The sequence below is a fragment of the Choristoneura fumiferana genome, chromosome 27, assembly GCF_025370935.1.
Source record: "Choristoneura fumiferana chromosome 27, NRCan_CFum_1, whole genome shotgun sequence".
Lineage (NCBI taxonomy): Eukaryota > Metazoa > Arthropoda > Insecta > Lepidoptera > Tortricidae > Choristoneura > Choristoneura fumiferana.
In genome coordinates, this window is record NC_133498.1 from 9,498,469 (window position 1) to 9,522,060 (window position 23,592).

At 38.3% G+C, this 23,592-nt stretch overlaps 1 long non-coding RNA gene across 2 annotated transcripts in view; it reads left to right on the forward strand.

Annotated features, from left to right (window-relative positions):
• Positions 1-23,592, forward strand: part of LOC141443499 (uncharacterized) — an 88,983-nt gene that overhangs the window by 19,078 nt on the left and 46,313 nt on the right. The window contains exon 1 of one of the 2 annotated variants that reach the window (XR_012453036.1): positions 4,554-4,785. The exons of the other annotated variant lie outside the window; for it this stretch is intronic. This is a non-coding gene — a long non-coding RNA (uncharacterized lncRNA). Of the gene's footprint in view, positions 1-4,553; positions 4,786-23,592 lie in introns of those variants that run through there. 2 annotated transcript variants of the gene reach the window in all.

Consider the following 23,592-nt stretch of genomic DNA (forward strand, 5'->3'; position numbering starts at 1 on the left):
TTTTGGTGTTTAGGAACTAGTATAGAGAAGGTCACACGTGTTTTTGAATAGTTTCTATATCTAAGTGAACTGTTTGGAAGATATAAAGACGGCTTATTGACTGCTGAGTTTTGTCTTTTTTGTATATTCATTGTACTGCATTAATTGCATCATGACATGACATAAAGAATTTATTGAGCATACAAAAAAAATAGTTCAAAGTTGTGAACGTTAAGAACAGTTTTCAAGGTAGTCAATGGAGGGCCTGGTCCTTCGTTTTCCCGGCAAACTTTGAAAAATAGAAAAGAAAGAAAAGAGCAGGGCGGCGAATATTGGGTTTTTTTCTTCTCCAGAGATAGCGGCCATTGAAATCTTCGCAGACAAAGTAGCGGGGAACAAGCAGCGTATAAAGTAGCAGTTAGCAGTTAATTGTAGGTATAAGCGTAATATAATGCCTTTTGGCAAAATGTGTATTTCGAAATTCCTCTACATTTTAACTTTCCTTCTTAAAATCATGTGTCACATACATGTCACACACATGATGTAATATGTAAACTCTTATGGTCAAAATGTTTTTTTTTACATGTTTTTTTGTACGCAAGCTATACTTTCATCTAAAGCAATACGTACTAATAAGTACATAGATTCAGTCTGTTTTTCAGAGCCGACTTTTCGACACATAATCCGTATCAAGCGCATCAACCGACATCAGGACAAAGCGTTGCGTTAAAAGATCATATCCACTGTCGTCTAATGTAGGTCGGCCGCGGGAGGGTTAAGGAAAGAGCGAGAGCGGAGGACGTATTGTCTAACACGCTGGCGTTTGCAATTGCACTCACTATCTCTTTCTACCCTCTTCTTATACCGTGTGACGGAAAGTACATACAATACAAACAAATATCTTTATTGCACCCACAACAGTACAAACTTATAATATAAACATACATTCAGGCTAGACAATAGGCTGTCTTATCACTAAAAAGCGATCTCTTCCAGACAACCATTTGGGTAAAAGAACTTTGATTATGTCAAACAAAACTAAGGTGGCGGAAACAGAAAAGAAACAAGAACAAACAAAAAATCAATAATATTAAATAAATACAAATTATATAATAAAACATAGTAAAGTAGTGGTGAAAACGATTGTGGTTACAAGACAAGAGTGTTAGACAACTAGTTTCGGATAACTTTACACATAACGTTATTTTAAGAGTAGTTGTACTCTTGTCAGTGGAGTCATTGCCATTTTTTTCTGTTCTTTTTTATCAAATAGGCAAATGAGCATGCGGGTCACCTGATGGCACGACACACCACCGTCCATGAACACCTACAGCATTATTAGGACTGCGGGTGCGTTGCCGGCCTAAAGGGGAGGGCGATAGAGGAGGGGAAAGGGGAGGAGAGAGTAAAACCGGACTCACCGTACGAAACACAGTAGCAAAACTACTATTACCGCTAACCTTAAAAAACTACAACTTAGTAAAAAATAAGTTAACTGGTTAGACTTTTCGTTGCACTTAAAAATAGTACTTTTTTAATCGACAAGAACTAACTGACAAAATTACATGTGTTTTGATTAATAAATGCGACAACAGTCGAATAAGAGCGTTTTTACCTAAGCTGAGACAAACATAAATGCAAAATTGTGATGGGTGATGGCTTGATTTGGCACGTTTCTACTCAGCTTATCTTGTTCCTTTTTCTTCTTAACGTGCCACTCCATTACTGAAGGTTGGCCGTTAGCTCTGAAAATTTCTCCCGGTCATGATCTTGAGCCATCTAGAGCAGTTGCTCTGTACTGCTGGTCCCGGTCTACTGCCTAATATTGCAGCCACGATTTTTTTCGCTTCAAGGTGATATTTTCCCTGTTTTGCCCATCAATATAGTTGCAGCAGCTTATATAATATGTAATGGTGCACGACGAGCCCCAGATATTCGATCTGACGCTAACAATTTCACGACAGTTTATGTGGAACTGCTCAAAATTATGTTCATTTAGCCGCTCCCGCTAGTCCTATACTACAAACTAACCCAAGAGCATAATCACACGGACTCGCTTCTGCACGCCGAACACTGTTATTGCATTTACTCTGAAAATTTCAACTCGGGAACAGCAAAATGATTCCTCGTCGTTAGTTACTTGATAATGCTTTGTTTGTTTTGTTTTTAAACCCCATAAAAAAAAGGGGTTTAACTTATGAAATATTTCTTAGCGTCTGAGTATTTACTGGTAGGCAGTGGAAGATCTGATCTAGCCAGAGATCTTATAATATCACAAATGAGTAAACTTGATCGTTCGTATGGGTAATCTCATAGTGGCAAAACTATGTATTAAAATTATATTACATTGAAAGAAAAATACGCTATTTCTATTAACATAGGATACTGTTTATCTGGGAAAGTGCAAAGTTCCTGGAATGTAGAAAACTTGCAAGCAACAGTTAATGTTGCATAACGAACGACGGTGAAGGATTTAAGTTGCCACTGCTATTTGTAAACATTCAAGACGCTAAATATAGCTTTTAGTTATACAAAAGCTGGCTATGCACTCCTAAAAAGTAAAAAATGAAGCTTATGTTCAGTACACGAAAATCAGCTGTAATTTTTATTTTTGTTTCCTATACATTGAGAACGAATGCCAAAAACGGGGGCATATTCTGAATTTATGGACTTAAAAAATGTATTATATAAAAGAGATATTGTTTTAATGCATCTGCTGGTTTCATTTATTTCATAGAATCTGCGTTTTTAAACGAAACGAGTACCACTCGTACTCCATGGTAGAAACTCTTATTCGCCAAAGAGCTCCTAAACCACAAATTAAGTTATTAAAGTAAAAGGATAAAAAAAAAGGTTGTAAAACTTCGCACCATCGACAATGGAAGACACTTAAATGTTGCAAAGTAACGAAAAGTTTTTTACACAACCACGTTGTCTATGGAAAATTTTCGGGCCCTAACAGGTTTAGGTTTTTACGATATAATTAACGATATTATATCTAATACCTACCGGATTTATTCGTAGTAATTATAAAATACCACTGTCGTAAATATTATGTGATTGATTTGTTATATATATTCATTTATTTATTTATTTATTTATTAATTGTGGCGCCGAGCGAGCAAAATAATAATCTTTCAATAACATGACAGGTCTGCCTGCTATTGTTGTGATGTGTGATAGCTAGCTGTTGTTATGTTAAGTATAAAAAGTACAAATAAATAAACAAGTATGCTTATTCAGCATATGTAACATTATTACATTTCTGATTATTCTGTTTTTTTTACTTGGCCTATTAGTATCACAATTAAAAACAAATAATATTATACAAATCACCGGATAAATTTGAACTAAAATTAGAATGACTTACATTTTCGAAGTAAATGTTGTTATTAATAATATTATTCAATTGATACATTTCACTTAATTACATCGGTACGATCTTTATAAAAATATATATAAAACCTCTATCAATATATAATTATGAGGTATCTGACGTTAAAACATCTTAAAGAAATTCCACAACTTATACAATGTCATGTTCTCTTTTGATACTTTAATCATTTTCACAAAGCATTGTTTTCCCAAAATAACTTGTTAAGTACGCAAAGCGTGTACCTAATACTCGTAGAGTATTTCATATCTTGTCTCTGACAAAAGTAAATTAGTGTTTGGGAAGAATACGTATGGTTCAAATGAATATTGTTGACTTATTCGCTGACGCCACTTTCAGTTGACTGTTTTTACGTTGTCATTTCTACATAATTATGAACTGAATCCGACTTGTGAATTAGAAATGGCTTAGGGACACGCTAAAAACCAAAGTCAAGTCGATTAAAAAAACAACATTTACACAGACTAATAAGCCTATTTTGGATCACGTGATAATAATATTAGATATTTCTTTGTACAGTCAAGTGCAAAGATATCGAGACGGCCAACAGTATAAAAATTTGTACGACTTGCACTTAACATTAAGGTCGTTTATACATATTTTAAATATTGGGGCCTAGATAAACGTGCTCTAAAATTAATTCAATATCAAATCAAATATTACACTTGAGTGTACATAATTTCTAAAACAACTCACTCCCTGAACTGTCATAAAAAAAATATAGTGAGTCACACTATTATTACTTAATTATAAAACTTTCAGAACCACTGACCGCCCTTACATTGGTATTAGTTATCACAATTCTGGCACGCCATTGGCCAGTTTCAAACGCGCCCATCGCGCGCTCCGTTCCGCCATTTTGAATCCAACAGCGCTTCCATCATGTAAACAAATTTAGAACTATTATTTCAATTTTTAATAATGATGTTGACCATATTTTTAGTGATAAATAGTGCAAATTTGTTATAAAAATGGTAATATTATTTGATTGTTCTATTTGGCCGAGATGAATGTTGAGATTTATCTTATAACGAATGAATAGATGAAGGCCAATCGTTTCTTTGTAAGCGCTTCAAGCGCTTGATAGTGAATCTAATTTCCTCCCTTCAGTATTCCTGCCAGTCATTCACTTCATTCAATCATTTGCGCATTCAGTCAGTTTGATTTTGTCGTTCAGCGTTGGTGGACAAGTGCTAGAAAAATAAATCATTTTAAACTCTTCAACGGTTACAGAACGCATGTTTGATCTAGATACCAAAGTTCATCTGTGAACTGTATTATGTTATGTTTTAATTTGTGAGCGTTTTTGGCGCGGCGTTCTATTTTTAAATTGTACCGAGAGTTTTGCAAAAATGGCGGATAGTTGGGTGTTTTTTCGTAGTGCGGTTGTAAACGATTCGAGGAAAATATTGGTGAGTTATTATGTACATAATAATTATTTATCGTTTTCCTCAAATATTATAATGGCGATGTAAGTAGATATTATTTATAAATTTATAATAAGTAAGTAATCATTTAGATTTGAAACAAACATATTATTTCTCTGGCATTCGTTTTTACATCGAGTTTAAAATTTGAGTTAAAAAAATATCTACGTTACTCTTCTACTGGGGTTTCAATGATTTTTGAAAGATTTTTCGAGACAATTTCCAGACTGAGAAAGATTATCGTTATTCGCGTTTCTTTTTATTATTTTTTGTACTTAAGCTTTAGTTTACGTAAAGTCGAATAAAGTTAAGGCGTTAAGAATGTAAATTAAAGGTCAAAGGCTACCATGCAAACGTCTGTGGTTTAGCATTGTGGCCGTTACTTACAATGAGAATATTAATCAGGACAAGGGTATATTCTTCATACTTTTAACTCTTTCTTAATTAAAATATTACATTTCATAGCTTTGCCGTGGTGGCCTAGTGGTTTGACCTATCGCCTCTCAAGCAGAGGGTCGTGGGTTCAATCAAACCCCGGACTCCACCTCTGAGTTTCGAAATTCATGTGCGGAATTAAATTTGAAATTTACCACGAGCTTTGCGCTGAAGGAAAAACATCGTGAGGAAACCTGCACAAACCTGCGAAGCGATTCAATGGTGCGTACGAAGTTCCCAATCCGCAATGGGCCCGCGTGGGAACTATGGTTTTTTGCCTTGATCATATGATACTAGCTTGCTCGGGTGGAAATTCGGTTTCGGCGCTGTTCATCGGACTTGCATTTTTTTTCGGATATAAAAGTAACCTATTGTCATCTTGATAAACTATCTACAATTCACGTCGATCGTCGATCTTAACGTGAAAGACTGACTTACCTACAATGCTTTCGATTTTAATATTAGTATGATAGCCACTGCCAAAGAAAATACGTAAATATAATAGTACACACTTGTTTTTACTCCACAAGTAAGCATAGAGAATAGCACGATAAAAAGAAATACACTAGGCACCCTTAATTATATCAGCAACCTTTTAAGTTAGCGCGTAATATTATTGTTTAGGTAGGTACATATTCAATACGTACCTACTCAGAAACAAACAGACGGACATACAGTTACTTTGGCATTGATAACAATTAAGTAGTTTGAATTTATAGGTACGGTACATTAGTTTGGATAAACTTTTCTACAACTTCCGTCCATAGACAGCATACCTACGTGAAATCTGTCTTACCTATATTCTACTTGTATCTTATGGTATATATACGTAACCATAATGTCTCTCCCAGCCCACCCAGTGGATGGTCCGTACTCCCCCCCTACTGCACCCTCACATAACTCACATGCCAGCTTTGAAGCTTCAACTATGCACGCATCCGTGTCGAGATTAATGTTTTTTTTTGTTGATTAAAATTATAATTAAATGTGGCGAATGATGTTTGTACCTACTAAGGTCTCGTACTATGACGAAGATGATAACCTTGCTAATCCTGAAGATGAGAGCGAAGACTGCGGGGCGGGTGATATCGTACAGAGAATGTGTCGACCCAGAATGTACAGACGGTACCTATAGTATCCAGTTTTGTATGCCACTAGTACAGTCGAGCTATTAAACTTCTGAAATTCGATCAAAAATATCTGAACACGCTTCTACACCTTAACAATAGAGTCGTGTTCACATGTTTTTGATCAAATTTTTGCTCAGAAGCTTAAGAACTTGATTGTACCACAGAATATATAATACTAGTACGACAATGAACTACCTGATAATTCATGTCCTTATGGCAAATTACATGAGAGTGCGATTAAGTCGTGTATTCCGGGTCGTCGATTTCTATGTTCAATCGCATGTACCTAGGGCGAAGATGACAGGCAAAATCGAACCTCGTCCCGAAAATAGGTACGTTTGCAATTAAAATTTTAACAGAATCAATTATGTAATAATATTTAACTATGTACATTACTTCAGGAGTAGGAATTAATTGAAATAAGTATACAGAAACTCAAGATTTACCAACCAATATAATGTAGCACAGAGGGACTTGTCCGAAGAAAATACCAGATCAAATATGCTGAGCTCCAATGTGTAAGTTTACAGTAGTACTACCGTAAATTTCTAACCGACGCAGACTGTTAGTGTCAGGTCTAAGTGAGACTGGTCTAGACATGTCTGGTCTGCTAAATGAATCAGGAGCGTTAGGTCAAAATTGTCCCGGAATGGGTCTCGATGGATATCGAAATGGACGGCCGAGGCAGATACAGAGATAAGCGCGAGTGGGACAAAAGAGCAGAAGTATAAGTAAGCAATGTAATACCTCTCAGCTCTGTTGGTTTTCGTTCCACTTTGCATGCGAACTTGCCCATGTTTCTTTAAAATTGCGCAGATTTACACAAGTTTTAGTGCCAATTAAAAACGATTCCCAAAAATGAGTTCGCTCGATGCGAACGGTGGTCAAAATCCGGAGCCCCAACATCTGCCTGCCCCATTTCAATTGCTATTGAATTCCCAGGACCCTAGACGGTATTGTGCGACCACGTGCGCGGCAGATGCGTGTGCGCTGTATTTTTAGCTAGGCTCACCATGCTTTGTGCGCTTTTGGAGTACGGAATTTTTTATTTTTTGTAGCGTAAAGAGTTTGCTGCACGATAATGTCACGGCAGCTGTAGATAAAAAACTTAAGAAGATGACCTGTTGTATGTAGTAGTGCACAGAACTTATCAATACGGATACGGACACGTTACTATTGGCTCTGTGCACGACATCAACGCCACCTAGCGTGGTAACTTTTTTGGCTCTGATGCTCTGACGTTTTGAAATTTCATCGCGACATTGTGACAAAAATCAAACCTATAACGTATTAATTTATAATACAAAATTAGGTACTGTGATACCGTGATTTGGGTGGAGAAAAGGTTGTGAATTCATTCATTTTATTATTATTCAAAAAGCGTGTTTTATTTTCGTTACGTCAGGGTTTGTTTACTTCATGTTTAGTTGTACTTTTACTGTAAAACGAAAAGATAAAGCTATCTTATTGGTTTCTTTGAATAATAGTAAAATTATATAATCGCTAGTAATAAATTAAATATCGTTTTCAGATCAAAATCAGTCAGTATCATTTTGAAGACCAGTTTTGTGAGTATCACTCAATATAAATTTTCAACCACAAACCGTTTCATAAGGAAAATTGTTGCTGGACATGTCCGAGATGTAGAGGAATTAAGAACAAAACCGTGTTCAATAATTCAAGCTCGCATCATAACACTAACATCTATTACTAAAATTAGGTAGTTAAAGTCTATACAAATTGCTTTGTTAATGACAGATTCATATGAGTATGACAGATGAGAGAGCCTAGATTATTTCTCGTCACACGGTATAAGACGAGATTAGAAAGAGATGGCGAATGCGATTGCTAGTGTCACTGCGTTAGAGAATACGGCATCTGTTTGAAGTCGAGGGCGGATTCAGTCCGTACTTTATCCTTTGGGCTTGTTTTATAGTTTAAAATAGAAAGGACAAGTGTAATAGTTAAAAAATAGGCTAACTATGAATATGACCCCCCACCTCTCCCCCCTCCCCCCCAGCAACAGTAATTCCTCACTGATCTAAATGACTTTTTTTTACTCAATCCATCTATCCCACTATGACACTAGCTTAGCTCAGCATCGCGCCAGCCGCCCCCTTGGTCCAAGCCTGTTTATCCTGCGGGCAAATCTGGCCCCGGAAATCCCAAATGCAATAATAACTTTGTGTATTGTTAGTCATAATAGTACATAATAGTACGCGAGTCCAAATTAAAACAAACAACTCGAACCAAAATCCCTAATTAATATTTGTTTTTCTAGGAAGTAGCGATATTGTTATTGAACGCAAACTAATAGTTGGTTACATTTTACGCAACTTACGTCTGATAAGGATTGACCGGACGTTGTACTACATACATACATATATGTACTGTTGGCATAAAAAAAACAATAAACTTCTCGCAATCGTTCTTATCGCGTAAATTTGAACTTTTCTGCCCTTTACTTCCTTTATTTAGAATTGTGTTAATTAAATACGGTCACGTTGAGGAAGTGTTTTAAATTAATAAATAAAGGAAGTAACTGTGTTAGCTATGGCCTAGTGGTTTGCCGTATGACCTCTCAAGCATATGATAATGTGTTCAAATCCAGACTTGCAGCTCTGATTTTATTTCTGGAATTTATGTGCAAAATGTCGTATGGTCACGATAAGGTCGATTCGGACGTCGATGATAAATACATATGTATTTGAATTTTATCAAACGAGAGCATGCCATCTGTCCCGATCGTGCGCAGCCTCTTGCCAGTTGTCGACTTGGAGACGTCGCAGATCCAAATATAAGCTTATTTTTATTTTATTTAAAAATTAATTATGTAAATATCATTATTTTAGGTAAAGTAACTAACTACTCGTATCATAATATGTATATAAAATTAAAACTCTTAATAAGTTCCACGAATGGAAAATCAGAAAAAAATATTATTAGAAGGCATAACTGTAAAATGCATAAAGTATTACGTTATTCACAATGGTTGAAATACTTATTGATTAAATGCATTATATTTACAACTCATACGTTAAATATTATAAACAACTAATATCGGTTATCATTACCAGGAATAATGTCCAAATACACAAAATACCTTTATTATACTTAATGGTCGAAAGGTATACCAACTTGCAATTAAAATTGTAATTGTTCGCTTTGCTTCACTCCCACCCGCTCTTCTTGCCTTCTCAAGTTACTTCAGTCTCAGTCACTCCTGGCCCTGCCCTGACCCATTTTGGTCGCTCGCTACGCTCGTTCGCTTGCCGTTATTTACTACTTTAACCGAAAGTACATAATATAATTTTCAGTCATATACAAGACTAAAATTAATTAATCATTTTAAATGTACCTCTTGCTCGCACTCACAGGCCTTATGGGACTGCCTTAGTGTTACACACAACACCGAGAGGTACCTTTAAAATTATTTACGACTCAGTTCGCACGTTTGTAATGGCCGTAGTATACAATGAGCGAGCGAAGCGAGCGAGCAAGCGGGTCTGGAGCAGAAGTGACTAAAAAAAGTTGTTTTTTTTTTGTACTAACTAGGAAAAATCATCACTGTAACTTTAAAGATATTGACCTGTTATACATTTTTACCATAACATATAGTAGCGTAGCGTCCAAGCGTCGTATGCGTTAAAATAGAACTATTATTAAATTTTAACAGTTAGTTATGTATTTTGATCACGAGTTTAGAACTTATGTCAAAGAAATTTATGTAGATAATATTCTGTCTGATACATTATTTATTTAGAATTTCGGCGTTACAAGTGTTACAACCTTATTAATTTCGATTTTATGTATATGATTTATATAATCTGATACACGACGTGCCCGTATATTTTATATACCCTGACGCCACTATCAAATCGTCCATTCCATTTTCCGTCGCCATATTCCATTCACTGAATGAATGGTCCGCATATCATTCGTTCAATCGGGACAGTCTCACTATCACCAGAAATCGTTGTCACTGTCACAGGATGCTGGGGATCATTGTGAAAAAGTAAGAGACGCGTGTTTCTTTGTATAAAGTTAGAACCTTGTCGGTTGAAGCCGGTGTTTGTATAGGGCATGTTTTCAATAGAATTAAGATGTAAAACCAGTGGCTTGATTGAACATGAACACGCCTATAGTGTTTTTACAAGGGTATTCGGTTTGACGGCTGAATGGATTTTGATAAAATGTGGTTGATTGGGTCGTGTCTTTTACAAGCTTATATTTATGTTTTTAGAAGCCGTGGTGGGCTAGTCGTCTGTGTGACTCTCAAGCAGAGGATCGTGGGTTCATGGTTCAAACCCGGGTTCGCACCTCGGTGTTTTCGGGAATTATGGCCCAAGCTCTCTCATTCTGGGAAGAGACCCGGGCTGGGCCCAACAGTGGGATGTATAATGAGCTAGGATGATGATGATGTCTGTTTATTTATTATTATAATTACGTTCCCATGGAAAAGCGATAAATGAACGCTTCGCAGACGCCTAGTCGTATATAAAAATCGGTCAAGTGCGAGTCGTACTCGTACATGAAGGCGGTTCCGTGCCTCCGTACAATGTTTTAAAAACAGTACAGTTATAAGTTTTGTTAAAAATTCTAATACAAGCTTTTTTATGACTATTTATTTGCTAAAATCGCAAACTTATGGGTAAGTAGGTAAACATTCAAACAAAATAGGGTCACTGACGTTGCCCCTGGCAACGCCTAACAACGCCTAGCAACCAAAAAACGCCGCGGAAAACGCGTTTCTTGCAGGGTTGCTGAGGATTCCTCTTCCGCTCAGGAATTTAAGAGGAGGATCGATTTTGATGAAATTTTTTGTGTGTGTTCCAGGGAATTCGAGAATGGTTTAGATTCACAATTTGGTCCACTGGAAAATGTTCTTGTAATTAATTTTGTGTGTGTGTGTACGTACAGGACAACGTCCGTCGGGTCCACTAGTATTTATATATTTCATACCATCCTCTTCCTCATCCGCATCCCGTTCCTCAAAAAATATACTCAACAATCCTAGTTTCTTGTATGAAGACCTCCTTAATTTTTAACTTTATTTTATTTTAAGTTATACATAATCTGTGAAAATTTCAAGTGTCCAGCTATTACGGCTCAAGAGATAGAGGCCTGTGACAGACGGACGGACAAACAGACAGCGGAGTCTCGGTAAAAGGGTTCCATTGGCATTTGGCACCCCTTTGGGTAGGGAACCCTAAAGGGCAACACACACAGAGAGCGGGCGCGGGCGTGCGCGGGCCCGCGACGGGCGTATTTGCATGGCGGTATATGGAAGCCTTCACACAGAACGCGGGCGCGGGCGCGGGTCGTGCGCGGGCCCGCGCCCGTCGCCCGTCGTCACAAACAGCGCGAGCCGAGCGCAGTGTTACCAACTCTCAAAAAATATTTATCCCAAAAGCTTAAGTTAAAAACCCTAAAACTCGTTTTTAATGAAAATGTTTACTTTAAATTTGAATATTTCGCAAAAAAAATACTGAATCGAAAAATCGTCTTAGTAACCCCCTAATGCTTTTATTTTAAAAGACCCTACACTATAGGGTTGGATGAGAAAAAAAAACCCTTACTAAAGTAAGGGTTTTTTTTTCTATGGGAGGTACCCAAAAAAATTTTTTTTTAATTTTTCATTGTACCATTTTGTTGGGATAGTTTTCATAATAAGTATATCTATGTAAAATTACAGCTTTGAAGCATTGATAGTCCCTGAGCAAAGCCGCGGACGGACAGACAGACTGACAGACAGACAGACATGGCGAAACTATAAGGGTTCCGTTTTTGCCATTTTGGCTACGGAACCCTAAAAACCGTATTCATGCGCAGTAGCTAGTTCATTTAGGCGAGAATAATTTTTATTTATTTTATTTTTTTAATTAATTGGTAGGTACTACAGAAAAATCTGTTATTTTTTCCATTGACTAGTATAAGCTTATTCCTGTCTATAAAAAAAATCAGCCACTTTTAAAAATTTCATCCATCGCCCATCATTACATAAATTGGATTTAATTAAGTAAGTAAATAAAGTTTGACCTTGGTGCGCAAGCGCGTTTGTCGTTTTCCACATATATCTCGCGGCACTGTATAATTCTGTGTCGAGTTGTCAAAAATGTCGTATCTATTATTGGTTCTAGAACTGTTTTAATTTGTACTCCAAAAGTCGCCAGATACCTAAACCATTTCTGTCGTCAAAACTTTTTTGCGGTCGCTAAGATTTAAGCAAAAGTCGTCACTTCTAGGGACTAAGTCACTAAACTGGCAACATCGATAGCCGCCGCGGGCCCGTCGCGGGTCCGACCCGCTCTCTGTGTGAATACAACGAACCGCGCGGCTCACGCGGCGGACACGACCCGACCCGCGCACGCTTTCTGTGTGTGTTGCCCTTAAAAACGATGCTTAATGTTAGAATGCGCGTTTACGCCTTAAAGGAACCGCACCCTAACACTTGGCGGATACTCAACTTTTATAGAGGGTGGGAATTCCAATCAATATTAATAAAAAACGTATCGAAACTAGATTAGTTTTACACTATCGGCAATCCATCTAAGGGGTGGCCGAGTGTACCTATTTTAACCCCCTACGCAAAAAAGGGGTGTTATAAGTTTGACGCCAATTTCTATCAGTGGCTTTTCATGTAGCTCTCAAACTAATGGACTGATTGCGACGCGCTATGGTATGATCGCGGGTGAGCAAAGATTGTTCATAGTTCTTTGACATGGACCTCCGCAAAGTAACGCCTGATTCAATAAATACTATTCCAGTTGCCCAATACTTTAGAAGTAATACTAAACTGTCCATACTACGTACGAACCGCACCCATTTGACCTTGGTGTGTGGTGTAGACCATGAGAAAACTACACTGAAATCTCCTGTATCTTAACCTACAATTTTACATCCTTCTGAGCATGGTGTTGTGGAGTGCCTGAATCTAACCATTGTGAATTGTACATAAGAACGGAGAACAGATCGTCGGTGTCGAAAAGTTCTCGAATGGAGACCGTGGATCGGCAAGCGCGGCGTAGGACGTCCACCAACGAGATGGGCGGATGGTTATAGTCGTGGTGAATGCAGGCCACTTCCAACTAAAGCAACTGGAGGTCTATGGGGTTGGCTTATGCCCAACAGTGTCATGTTTGGTTTGTTTGACAAAAAGATTGATTGACGGGCTGAAAAAAAATTTTTTTTTACTCATGCGTTACTTTCCGGAGGTTAATAAACTACGAACAATTAGTTTCCTCACCCGCGACTTTACGATAAACACGGCTATGCTCTATGCAACAAATATTAGACTCCTGGAGTCTAACATGAACGGTTGTGTTGCTCTGATGATGAACTCTGGTTGAGTACGAAACGCGTCAGTGTGTCGTGTTGATGATGGGTTTGTTTGTGTGTATTCTTACAGTTTGGAGATGGAAGAGCTGCATGAAGACACGTTTCTTGCATAGACGTAGGCTATATGTCGTGAGTGAGCAAAGTAATTGATTTTAACTTTTATAGTGGCGTAGAATTTGGATATGTTAGGTACTGTGGGGACTGTAACTTGGTAAGAGCTTAGGTAAAGGGGTCTACGCGCGTGACTTTAAACTTAGTTCAAAGAAAAATTACAATTCCTCAGTATCTCGTTTTATTGTGGTTTTAAATATATTTTTCAGAGATTTATTTATTTATTTATTTATTTATTTATAAAAAAAGATTATCTTGTGGACTTACAGTAAAAACCAAAACGTCCACAAGCGAGTAAACTTATATAGAGATAAGCCCAGCTGCTCAGGCTGTCGGGAGAAATCTGTGCTCCGGCTTGACCGCTGTCAATCGTCTTTCAAAATCAAATTCTAGAATCATACAATATAAAAATACTATCATTATACATAATAAAGTCAATCTAGCATGCCAGGTATACAGCCTAGTCCCTACAGTACAGTCGAATTCGTAAACTTCTGAGCAAAAATTGGTTCAAAAAATGCTGAACACGCTTCTACGCCGTTAAGAATAGAGGCGTGTTAACATATTTTTGATCAAATGTTTGCTGTACAGTCACCAGCATTACAATCTGCCACAGCGGAGCGTATAACTATATCTGACACGTAAGACGTAACCTTTATACGTTCTAACGGTATTAGATCTTGGTGCACGTTTTATAGTGTCCGATATTTGTGCTAGTGACTGATCTAAATCGCTGTACTCTTGTAACTTGACGCAGCCGATCGATCGATGATGGGATGAGACACTGAATTTAGCGTTTTTACGCTTTTTATACGGCAGTGGCGTGACTCAATAACAATTCGATTTCCGCCTGGTTGCTTAAGTTGTCATCATTAATGACAAGTCCCACTAACATAATAAATGCGAAAGTTTGTAAGTCTGTTTGTTTGTTTATCACGTCTAAAACGCTGAACCGATTTAGACGAAATTCGGCATACATGTAGTTTGAGTCCCGGAGAAGGACGTAGGTTAGTTTTTATCCCGGAAAAATGCAAAGTTCCCGCGGGATAGCGATAAACGAATTCTACGTGGACGGGTAACAGCTAGTTATAAATATACTAGATTTACCTGATCCCGTGGGAATATCGGGACAAAAAGTAGTTTATGTGTTATTCTAGATGTCCAGCTAAATACTTGCCAAATTTCATTAAAATCCGTGCAGCCGTTAAAGCGTGAAGAAGTAACAAACATAAATAAATATCACGGGACAATTCACACTAATTGACCTAGTCCCAAAGTAAGCTTAGAAAAGCTTGTGTTATGGGTACTAAGCAACGGATAATTATAATTATATAAATATAGATACATACTTAAATACATATTAAACACCCAAGACCCGAGAACAAACATTCGTATTTTTCATACAAATATCTGCCCCGACACGGTAATCGAACCCGGGACCTCAAGCTTCGTAGTCAGGTTCTCTACAACTAGGCCATCTGGTCGTCAAAAACATACATAGATACTCACAAACTTTCGCACTTAAGATGATATAGGTAGGACCACTGACGTCGTAAGTATTGTGTTTTTTAGAATGTAATAGTACATTGTGTCTTAAGGGCGGTAAATAAGGAATTACGAACGAGAGTCTATTAGAAGCCCGAAGTCGAAGACTGAGGGCTTTAATGAGTCGATGTTCGTAATTCTAGTACCGCCCGTGCGACATACAATGTTTTTCATCACATTTGCGATCCTTCCCTCGCGATCCCTCCCGTGCGTGTGCGTGTGGTCCTGCAGCAGCGCGCGCACGGAGCAGCAGCACGCCATGCAGTAACACTCACTTACCGACCTTGGGCTTCATGACAACAAAATTAGTAGTTACGCGCAATGACTCATTTACCGACCACGGGTTTCATGACAAGCACATTAAGGTCGAGGGTTTTATTTGGGGGGTTGCAACCAACGTAGCCTGCATGTTACGACACTGTTTACGAGCAAGTGTGATGAAAAAATTGTGTCGATTTCACTGCTTATTATTGTTTTCATTTCAATATATAGGTATTTGACCTGATGGTCCCAAAGGAAGACCAGTGCCGTAGTTTGCTGATTTGGGACCCGTGGCATTCGCATTTTTTTTTTCATTTCTTGTTATTCATTTTCTTGTCCCACGTTGTCACAAAAACCTTTTGTTTCTTTGAAATGTAGGCAATGTCGGAATCAAAATGTCTTTCCCGGTCTTCAAAGAAAAAAATAGGAGGATGCTAATCTCAGTGCTAATTGGAACCTTGATGGAAATGGATACTACCCCAAAATCCAATAGAACCCGCTAGGAATGTGCTATCTCTTAGAAAATAATTGCCAGATCTTTTTTTCTTTTTAAAGGACCCTTACGTGTTATAATTGTGTATTTTTTTCTAATTGTTTTTAACCCCCAACGCAAGGCAACTTTTTTTTTTTTTTTCAGTAAATAGGCCGCAATGGGCACTTTCACACGTCATTTTTTAAACTACCAGTACTTTCGGAAAGACCATCATTGCCAAGAAGAATGCGCCGCAAGAAACTTGGCAGAAAGTCATTTTTTCAACATAAAATAATTACAAATAAAATATCATCGTAGCTCTTAAACGGGTGAATTGATTTGAATGCGTTTTTTTTTATTTGAAAGTTGATTTTCTAGTGACAAATGATGTTAGGTTAGGTTACTAGTGTTTTATCGCCTCTCAAGCGTCGGTTTCGCAGTTTTTGAAATTCATTGTTACTTTGAAATTTACAAATTCGGTGGGTTTTCCAACATTTGTGTTATTATAGGTTATTTTGTTTAATGTGGCAAATAGGTTACGAGTGCACACCACTGGCACAGTCCTAAAGTTGCTTGGTTGGACGCTGTTACCACAGCGTTCAATGACCTTATTCATTTTCGTCTCTGAAAACCTGATCGATTGATTTCGGTTCCAAGCAGTTTAAGAGTCCTCTCAGCTTTTGTATGTTGCTATGAATACCCATACAACCATTCAAAGTAACTGAGGTAGCGTATTGAGAGTTACGGTGGCGCTTTACATCCCTTCACTTGACCTAATAAGGAATGGCATAATGGTCCTTTGACCTAATTTCATGCGACCTAACCGTTATTGCAGAAAACGGTATCTTCTACATTGTATTATGAAAGCTGGTAAGGTTTGTTGGTTCGTTTAAAAGTTGTAAAAGGATCATATATGAAAATAAATGTATGGGTTTTTATATACATTATCTATACTTTCACAATTTTTGTGCTAAGTTTATTAAACTATGTACTAGCTGTTTCTCGCGACTTCGTAAGCGTAGAATTCGTTTATCGCTATCCCGCGGGAATTACGCAATTTTTCGAGATAAAAACTATTCTATGACCTTCCCCGGGACTCAAACAATCTGTATACCGAATTTCATCTAAATCGGTTTAGTTGTTTAGACGTGATGAGGTAACAAACAAACAGACTTACAAACTTTCGCATTTATAATATTAGAGAGATTGAAATGTTGAAAACTGTCTAGGCCCTCCCTAGATACTAGACTCTAGGCACCCTAGGCACTTTTACAGACAGATGGACAGGGAAGCGAAAGCTTTAGGGTTACCCTTAGTGTATTGAACCCTAAAAACACGGTCAATAGTCAACACGCCTATAAGAACCCCCAATTTTAAAAGTCGTTTATCTCGATACTCTATCTCGAGTTTCGAGATGCTTCTTAAGGATATACTCCCAATTCTATCACTTCCGTCAGACGTCCTATTCTTACAGGATTTGGGTCGAGAAGGTATTCGACTAAGACTGTTGTACTCATACTTTGTGGACTTTAAGCTCGCACTCAGAGTTGCAAATAAGCATTTTGCCAAATAAAGTACCTACAAAGTATCCGGTGCATCCTTCTGAACTTGGTGTGGTGGAGTGCCTGAATCGAACCATTGAGAATTGTACATGTTTTATTGGTCGTTTTTGTTTGTCAATAGCAAAGAGCAATAATATTGACTTGCTTGGTCAAGCCACATTTTATTGATTCCGTTTGATAAATTGTTTTAAGTAAGAAATCGGAAGAAATTGGTTTATGCCTAGGATCTAGGTTTGTTTTAGGAATTGGTTAATTTGCACAGTGGCAGTAAGTGTCATTCTTGAGATTTTACCACTTCACCTCAAATAAAATTTAGTCATTAACGTCATCAACCATAATAGTTTCAATAATTTATTAAATGATATTGTAACGGATAACTACGTATTAAACCGAGATTAGCTCGACATGTTTCGGGCTATTTCGTAGCAATTCTTCTCTGGAGCACGCGACAATTCAAATTTCCTAACAATTCACATTTCTAAACATAAAAAGCTTGCGATTTTTTTTAGACTGCAGGTGGTAGGACCTTGTGCAAGGTCCGCCGGATTGCTACCACCATTTGCTCGCTAATCCTGCCGTGAAGCAGCAGTGCTTGCACTGTTGTGTTTCGCGTGGAGAGTAAGACAGCCGGTGAAATAACTGGCACTTGAGGTATCTCATCTTATGCCTCTAGGTTGGCAACGCATCCGCAATACCCTGGTGTTGCAGATGTTTATGGGCGGTGGTGATCTCTTACCATCAGGAGACCCACTTGCTCGTTTGCCACAGTCAAATAAAAAAAAAAAAAGACTCTAATTTGTTACTGGCGCCAGCGCAGCATAGCACGTAACTTAATATCTTGAGACCTAAACGAGCAGAATCCGATACTGTTTAGACTAACAATTGCTAGAATTCGAGTCAGCACATAACTAGTTCTAAGAGGCTTTCACACGGCGGTAGATGTAGTACAGATTTTTTTTATGGAGTGGGGGCAGTGCCTGAAATTAATTATGGCAATTAAAAAATAAAATAAAAATAAATATCATGGGACACTTGACACCAATTGACCTAGTCCCAAACTAAGCAAAGCTTGTACTATAGACACTAGGCAACGGATAAACATACTTATATAGATAAATACATACTAAAATACATATTAAACATCCAAGACCCGAGAACAAACATTCGTATTATTCATACAAATATCTGCCCCGGCCGGGATTCGAACCCGGGACCTTAAGCTTCGTAGTCAGGTTCTCTAACCACTCAGCCATTCGGTCGTCAAATATGCGTTAGTTTTGTCTTTCGGAAACTTTTGTCCTCCTTTTTTTCCGAACATAACGGGACTACGCAACACTGTGGTTGCTCGATATTTTTATGGTACGGTTTTAAGATGTATTAAATATGATTTAATACATCTGAGCAGTGGACGTCTTTCGGCTGACATGATGATGATGATGATGATTAAATATGATTTTAATCTAAACTTTGTTTTCACGCCCGTAATAACAGACTTTGAAAGCCACACCTAAAAACCTCACGCAACAGTGGTGCCACCTAGAAAGACAATAACGATAGCCCTCATTAACCAAGTCCCAAACTAAGCAAAGCTTGTATACTATGGATACGGGCAACGGATAAACATACGTATATAGATAAATACATACTTAAATACATATTAAGCATCCAAGACCCGAGAGCAAACATTCGTATTATTCATACAAATATCTGCCCCGGACGGGAAATGAACCCGGGCCCTCAAGCTTCGTGCTCAGGTCTGGAAATGGAACCAAATATTTTGTGATTATGTTTTAATAGTAACAATATTGAATGTTTCCACATCTGTAACATACTGGCCTTGATAGCACTCGTTTACATAATAGGGATTTGTAGTTCGATGGTCTCTTAGGGTTCCTTAGGCAGCGGGTCTAAACATTTACTGTGCCACTGAACCAAAAATTACGCTGACCCGCGACCTTTATGATAGCTACTTCTATGCAACAAATGTGTCTATATACAGCTCCTCCACCCCTACAATGTAAGAACACGCAAATAACACAAACGCAGCTATCACCGCATGCCCGTTTGCCTCCTCATGATATACTCAGTGTCCAAAAATGTAACCCACTCTACATACAATGTTACCTATTACTGCATACATTTCAGGGCGACATTTTTTTACCGCTCAGTATATTAAAAAAACACTAACCAAACTCACCACCTTCACAGTAAACTGACACGTTTCGAACGCAACCAGAGTTCATCCTCAGCAATACAATCATTCGGGGTTTCTCTGCGGGATAGAATTAGAAATGATGATATCCGCAGTAGAACTAAGGTTACCGACATAGCCCGAAGAATTGCGAAACTAAAGTGGCAGTGGGCGGGGCACATTGCTCGCAGGACGGATGGCCGATGGGGCCAGAAGGTTCTCGAATGGCGTCCGCGGACCGGGAGACGAGCTGACGGTAGGCCTCCAACAAGATGGAGCGACGACCTGGTTAAGATCGCGGGATCGCGGTGGATGCGGAAAGCACAAGACCGGTCTGAGTGGAGAGCCTTGGGGGAGGCCTATGTCCAGCAGTGGACGTCTTTCGGCTGACATGATGATGATGATGATGAATACAATCATTCTCAGCGCTAGAGCTTGGCCACTACTGCTAGCGATCAGCGGCGAGCATTTGCCCTGTACGCTTTCCTCTCTGCTGTTTACTTGACAGCACGTGGAATTCAAAAGATACAGTGCACAATTTGACAGACATACAACAGTTTAATAATAAGGCAGCGTTGTGCCCTGGTCGAATTTTAAATCTTGTTTTTAGGGTTCCTTAGCCATAATATCTTAGAAACGTTGAAGATCCCTCGAAATTGTCATTTCAAAGTTACATATCTCAAAAACGTCTGAATCGATTTTAATTAAACATAGCTAAGAACCACCGCAAGGAAAATTGTTATCACCTGAAAAAATCGCATCGAAATCAGTCCGTCTGTTTGAAAGCTACGATACTGAAGACAGACAGACAGACATTGGCGTCAAACTAATAACACGCTTTTTGCGTCGGAGATTAAAAAGTATGAAAATGCAAAATAGGAACTGGCAATGTCACTCACGAAGTGATATTTATGTAAGCATTTTTTTTAATATAATTCATTTTATTTTCACATAATATCAGTCCTTTAACAGTTTTTAAACCAACCAACAACCGTTACAGTTTTCATAATATAATTTACAACAAGATACCGTTTTCTAGAAAAACCGTTAGGCCTTGTGAAATTAGGTCAAAGGACTATTATGTCATTTCTTATTAGGTCAGCTAGGGATTTAGGCTGCGTTTCAACCAGAGATGTGCGAGGATGTGTTGCGAGGCTTGTGTTTTACACGAACCAATAGAAACGCTTCATTTACCTAGCCTCGCACAGCACCGCTCTGGCGGAGCTGAGCAGAGCGAGGCGTAGTAAATGCAATGCATATCCTCGCACATCTCTGGTGTAAAATCACCCTTGAACTACCCACCGAAATCTGCTAATAGTTACGCTATAAAAAAAAAGTTTGACTGAACCCTGCGTCAGACCCGAACAGACACAGTGACTGATAAGAGCTGGCCTTCGCCCACTGATAGCCTCTGATAGCGATAGAAGCACATTGTCAAACGCTCATGCTAATAGTAACCGGTTATATTAAATTAAAAATAAATAATTTAATTAGTGAGTGACATAGTGAATATAACATCTGGTAGCATAGTTAACGTGTTGCTCTGAGGCCATGCTGAGGATGTTAGTTAGTCCATACTCCGGTTGAGTTCGAAACGCGTCAGTGTGGTGGTGATGGGTTGCATAGGAAAAATTCGTGTCTAGATTCCTGTCCAGCAGTGGTGTAGGTTATAGCACGCAGCACGGATTGCTGGGGACCTGGGTTCGATTCCCAGTGCTGGTCTCTTTTTCTGGTTTTTCTGTGCATCCATGTCTCAGTTTGTATTGACGAGTTGGGTTAGTGTTTTTTTTATTATTTTGCGAGGGAGGGAGGCAAACGATAGCGGGAAATGATCATTTCCCATGAGTACCTACAACTCATGGAGTCATTTTAAGAGATTTGTGTGATTTTTGTGTGTTCTTACAGTGTAGAGGAGCTGCATGAGTATAGAAAGACCTTGCTATGGTATCCAATCATTTGGCAACGAACGTTTCAACAAATATTCATTTAATAAACGTTTCGCAAACTTTTGTTTCACAAAATAATAGTTTTAATGACGCGTTCAGGATGTTGTTCGGGCTGCCACGGTATTGCAGTGCGTCGACAATGTTCGCGGAGGCGCACACGGACTGCTTTTTTACCATCATGAGGAAACGATGTGCGTCTCTCCTCAACCGTAGTCTGGGCAGCTCGAATAGCATCCTGAGTATGTTAGCCCACCGCTGGGACTCACCGCTGCTGCAACGATACGTGCAGCTACACGCGCCTGTACTGCCGATGTCCAGGCGTCTTTAGTTTCTAGTTTTATTCATTTGTAATTAATTATAAATACTAACCATAGCGATAAGTTTATAATTGTAATTACTAACACTATGGATTCTAAAGTCCGCAATAAATTATGCACGTTTGTCAAATCAACGTCTGGCAAAAAACGTTTAGTAAAATGTACCATTTGATAAACACTATTAAGAATAATTTAGAGGCGCCTGTAGCTCAGGTTAACTTGGTTAAGTAATAGGTTAGGTTAGAACTGAGACCCTAAGAAAAACTACTTCTGCCAGTAAAGTTGGTTAGGTTAGAACTGCAACCCTAAGAAAAAACGAACTGCTCCCAGTACAGTGGGTTAGGTTAGAACTAGAACTGCGACCCATAGAAAAACAAACTACTTACTGTCATTTACCTATAGCTGGTTAGGTTAGTTTTGATAGAACTGCGACCTCAAGGAATGCGGAACGAGCCACGAGAACAAAATCCTACCATTTTTATATATTATGTTATGCAACTAGTTTGTCAAATAATCATTTATTATTTGATGTTTTGTAAAATGACTACTTTGAAAAATTAGGTGTTTGGGTAATGGACATTTTTTGAATGATTTATCATAATATATGATGTGTTTTTAAAGTGATAAGTTTGTTAAAAATATATTTATCAAATAATGATTTGTGATAGGAGCAGTTTGTGATATGAAGGATTGTGAAATGAATAGTTTGTGAAACGTTGTTTGTGAAATTACTATATGTTAAACTTTGTTTGCCAAATGATAGTAAACCCCTAGCTATCGCTAGTCTCATCTGTTTTAACTTTTTCATCACACTTGCTCGTAAACAGTGTCGTAACATGCAGGCTACCTTGGTTGCAACCCCCCAATAAAAACCCTCGACCTTAATGTGCTTGTCATGAAACCCGTGGTCGGTAAATGAGTCATTGCGCGTACACATTTTCTTGCCATGAAGCCCAAGGTCGGTAAATGAGTCGGTGCCCGTACTGATGGCGCTGCGCCGTGCCGCGTGCGCGTGCGCGCGCTGCTGCAGGACTACATGGACCACCACATGCACACGCACGTTGCGGCGAGGGGGAGGTAGAGGGCGACGTTGCCAAGAGCACAGCCTAAGTATCGCCAATATTTGGAAGAATTATATTTTTTCTTTTACAAATATAAAATTTTACTTGCAAATGTGATGAAAAACATTGTATGTCGCACGGGCGGTACTAGAATTACGAACATCGACTCATTAAAGCCCTCAGTCTTCGACTTCGGGCTTCTAATAGACTCTCGTTCGTAATTCCTTATTTACCGCCCTTAAGACACAATGTACTATTAATAAGCACAAATTCTGATGATTTAAATAAAAAAAAAAAAAAGGTACTTAGCCTTAAATTTCAAACAAATTCAAAATTCAAGTCTGAAAATAATAATTTTTCATGTCTGACTGCGGTCAATAAACCATCTATTGTGCTTAGGAGAAGGGCTCTGCTAACACTGAA